The sequence below is a fragment of the Stegostoma tigrinum genome, chromosome 11 (assembly GCF_030684315.1).
Source record: "Stegostoma tigrinum isolate sSteTig4 chromosome 11, sSteTig4.hap1, whole genome shotgun sequence".
Lineage (NCBI taxonomy): Eukaryota > Metazoa > Chordata > Chondrichthyes > Orectolobiformes > Stegostomatidae > Stegostoma > Stegostoma tigrinum.
In genome coordinates, this window is record NC_081364.1 from 80,533,530 (window position 1) to 80,537,685 (window position 4,156).

Here is a 4,156-nt window from a genome sequence, read left to right on the forward strand (position 1 = left end):
CATACTATGCTTCCCCATTTATACATCCCACTTGAAACAGGAAACGTCCCCCTAAGCAAAGAACCAGCAACAGCGCAGAGCCATTAACACTAAATCACGTGAGTTTTCTTGTAAACTGTGTTCATTACCGTTGCTTTGAAGAGTGAAAGCCGCATTAAGTGTTACTAACAAATTCTTCCCATTCTGACCCGCTGCTCCTAAGTGACTCTGTTTGCTCCCTTCCCTCCAGACCAAGCTCTCTCCATTGGTGGCTGGAGAAAATCATCTTCCACTGGTAGGCAGTGCTTGGGGAGAACAGCATGAATGCTCTCTTCTGCTTCCAGTCAAACACAGTCTTGCGGGTCGGGGGAGGGTGTGGTGGAAGTGAGTGGTATGGAAAGTCAGAGAGGCTGTGCAAAAAGGAGATTGCACATGCAAAGGAACTAACATTCTGTTAGGAACCTTGTCCAAATAATTGCATCTAAGATAGTCAGAAAATGCAGAGCTGCTTGAAGAAGGATAATTGCTCTCAATTTAGGGGAAAAGTGCTTGTGGCCTTTCAGATGCCACGGGGAGGTCACTGCTGTCCGACTCAGTGTGGAGTATTACTACAGCGAGCTCTGTCCCTCATGCACACTGCACCTATGTGTATAAAACTCACCATCTTCTTCACAGCACAGAGAATAGAGGTTGCTCTGCAAACCATCCCAGAGTGACTGAGAACGGGAGAAGGCGCTTTAGGCCATCACCCTGACAGCGCCTGGAGAGAAAAGAGATGTGTGAGAGCGCACTGTCTCCACGGTTGTATTTTTTCATCATTTACAACCTTGGCCCCTATGATAATAAAATTAATTTGAGAGATTTATTGAGTTGCAGATAGCAGGAAACAGTGAGTCAGTTTAACCTTTCTCTGAAAACGGTTGAGTAAATTGTGCAAAGTAGCAGTTACTTCTCCCTGGTGTTTAGGAAATGAGAAACAGCAGATGACTGTTTCCAGAACATGACGTGAGCCATAGGTGATGGGCCCATCGGGTTCCCACTGTGACACTCTGCTTACATGAGCTGAACACATGTAAAGAAATTACTCAGTGACAACATCTGTTGAATTAAATTCTGCGAGGGTTTGCAGCCGATGGAATAAAAAGCTCCAGGGGAGCAGGGGTATAACATTGTCCGTGAGGAATTGTTTCCCAGATTCGAGGTGGGTGCACAGCACTGTCCTCAGGTTCAGTCTTGGGACCACCTCTCTTCCGGACAGATATTACTGATCCACATTTTGCACAGAGTGGACAATTCCAAAATCCCAAATTGCACAATGTTACTAATTTATTCAACACAGAAACGCACTGAAACTGTTTTTTTTAATCTTCCACAGCCTGATCTGACGCTGGAATATTCCAGCTGTGAGAGGGGCGTGGTGAAGTTGATGAATTGATATTCAGTGCTGTTGATTCACATTGTCCTCACCACGTTATTATTTAGTACTCTTTTCTGCTGAAAATGTGAACACGCCTCACCATTCGATAGAACATTTCAATGATTTTTTTCCCCAACCGTCCACATAACCTTGTGGACCATTGGGAATCAGAACTTAATCGATTTCCACCATCAAAAAAATTCGAAAATAACTTGCCAACTGTGGAAGGTAACGTTGCTGTTACAAACCAGTTGAACTTCACCACGAACTCGCATTTTTTTTTCAGGTGAGCAACAGATTCTGGTCTGATTGTCTTTCAAACGGTATTATTCCCAGAAAGCTTGCCCTGAAAATCTGACGAATTTCCTCTGGTCAGCAATAGGGCATGGGCAACTTTCATTAAAACGTGACTCTGGTGGGACTCGAACCCACAACCTTTGAATAGCACTGTTAAATTTGATATAGAATTCCAACGTGCTCTCCATTGCACCACAGAGCCTCTGGCGTTCCGTTTTTGCAGTACAGAAGTTTGACTCTTGTGCATTATTTTTGTGTCTTTCTTCAGGCATCCGTTTTTATTCGGGTCTTCGAAGCAGGGTCAACAGACCCAAAACGTTAACTTTGCATTTTCTTCACTGATGCTGCCACATCTGTTGAGTTTTTCCAGCAACTTCTGTTTTTGCATCCCATTTTCCAAAACCTGACTCCTATCCATGTGTGATCTGGCACTTCAACTGATTATCTAAACACTCTTAAAATGTTCTGATCATTCTTCGCTTAACCACACGTTCGGCAGTGAATTCCAGATACCCACAACTCTCTGGGGGAGAACACATGTGCCTAAAATCTCCTCTAACCCTTCTGTGCCTTGTTTTTAATCTATGTCAATGGTTACTCATGCTTTTCAACAAGATAAAGTTTATTCCAATTTTCCGTTTATAAGCTTCATATTTTTGAACACGTCAATCAGTTTCTCCACTAAGCTTTCTCTGCTCTCAGAAAAACACAACAGCTCTAGCCTCACTCATCTATCTTCACTGAGGAAGTGCTCGAGTCCAGACAATATCCTGGTCTTTAAAAAAAAACATTAACAGGATGAAGTTATTGCTGGCCAGGCCCATCCCTTTTCCCCGGTGGCCTGCATCCACCCATAGGCCAGACTAGGTAAGAATGCCAGTGTCCTTACCTAAAAGGCATGAGTGAATTAGATCAGGTTTCTCCTGATAATCGATTCATGGTCGTCATCAGCTGTTTTTAATAAAGTAGCTTGAAGTTCCACCATCCGTTACAGCAGTATTCGAGCCCGGGTGCTGAGCATATTATCTAGGCCTCTGGATTAATAGTCGAACCATAATACCGCTGGACCATCACCTCCCCTTTGAAGGACTGGCTCTGGATGCCCTCTGGGACAATTACACTCTCGCTGCAGTCTCACGAACAAAATGGAACATGTTCTTTGAATTAAAGCAGAAATTTCTGGACAATTCAGCACAACTGGCATCATCGCTGGATATAATTGGTTGTCACTTGTGCCAGAGTACAGTGAAAAGCTTAGTTTATGAGCAGGACAAGCAGATGATAGTAAGAAAAGGATGTGCAGATGAGCGGTTGTGAAAAGTCTTAGGCAGAGGCATAAAGGTCACATTGCACAGGGCGTGTGGTTACCGAAATCACCGTTTGCAAGATCAGCATTATTTGCTGTACTGGGTCTGTGGCTCAGGCATTGTCAGTACTCAGGTCTGGATGGCCATAGCATCCTTAAATTAGTCAGATTTAAAGCAACACTACAACTAATTTTTACAGATTTAGATTTCAGTTTTAAAATGTAGATTGATAATAACACATGTTAGAGTTAGATCTTCTACAGGGATGTCACAAAGAGTCATATGGTGTCAGTGCCATCACGAAGGCAGAGTCCAGCAACGCTTCTTCAGAACGGACAGTGGCAAGGAAAAGCTGGCATATAAAACATGCTTCCCTAAACAATGTGGCCTATGTGCATATGTCTGAATATGAATATCTTTGGGGAATTCAGTACTTTTTTTAATTTCAAGTACATCTTATCTTTAAATTCCTTCCTGAGACATGGATGGTGCTTCATTTCCTTCAAGTCTTTCTGACTGTAATATAGCATTTTCGAGTATTCTGAAATACCTCCTTAAAAGTTTGCTATTACAAGTCTACTGACCCACTCTTAAACCTAATTTTCCACTTTATTTTAGTCGGTCCTAACTTCGTACTGTTCCCGTTTTCCTCACTTTGGTTTACAGTGCGCATCTTGGAACCAACCTTCCCTTCCTCAAACTAAATATAAAACTCAGTCACGCTGTTGTTACTTCTACTGAGGGGTGGTTTCACCATGAGGTCATCAATCAACACTGTGCCGTTGCATATTACCAGATACCCTACTGTCTTATTGTTGCTGGAAAGTATTGTTCTGATACATTGCCCCAATAACACCTCATCAACTCACTATTCAAACTACATTCGTCAATCTGGCTTAGCCAATTTCTACCATCATTAGAATCACCAAAGATTGTTGCTGTGCCGTGACTTAAAGGGAGAGGACTGCTTTAAATGGAGCAGTAATGGAATGATATGGTCTTAAAATCGAACAGTTGGCAACGGCACACACTTTGGTTCGGCAATTAACAACCAATGCTAGTTAGATGCAGGAATTAAACTCATGATTTCCAGTTCATGAGATCAGTCCCTTTCCACAAGCCACCACATCTTTACAATGGCCAGGTGCTGCTAAAC

The 4,156-nt window shown here is 42.7% G+C and overlaps 1 non-coding gene across 1 annotated transcript; it reads right to left on the reverse strand.

The window, feature by feature from the left end:
* Nucleotides 1–1,803: 1,803 nt before the first annotated feature.
* trnar-ucu (transfer RNA arginine (anticodon UCU)) lies at nucleotides 1,804–1,895 on the reverse strand. Its single transcript is given in 2 exon segments — nucleotides 1,804–1,839; nucleotides 1,859–1,895. It is a non-coding gene; the product is annotated as a tRNA-Arg (tRNA).
* Nucleotides 1,896–4,156: the final 2,261 nt, after the last annotated feature.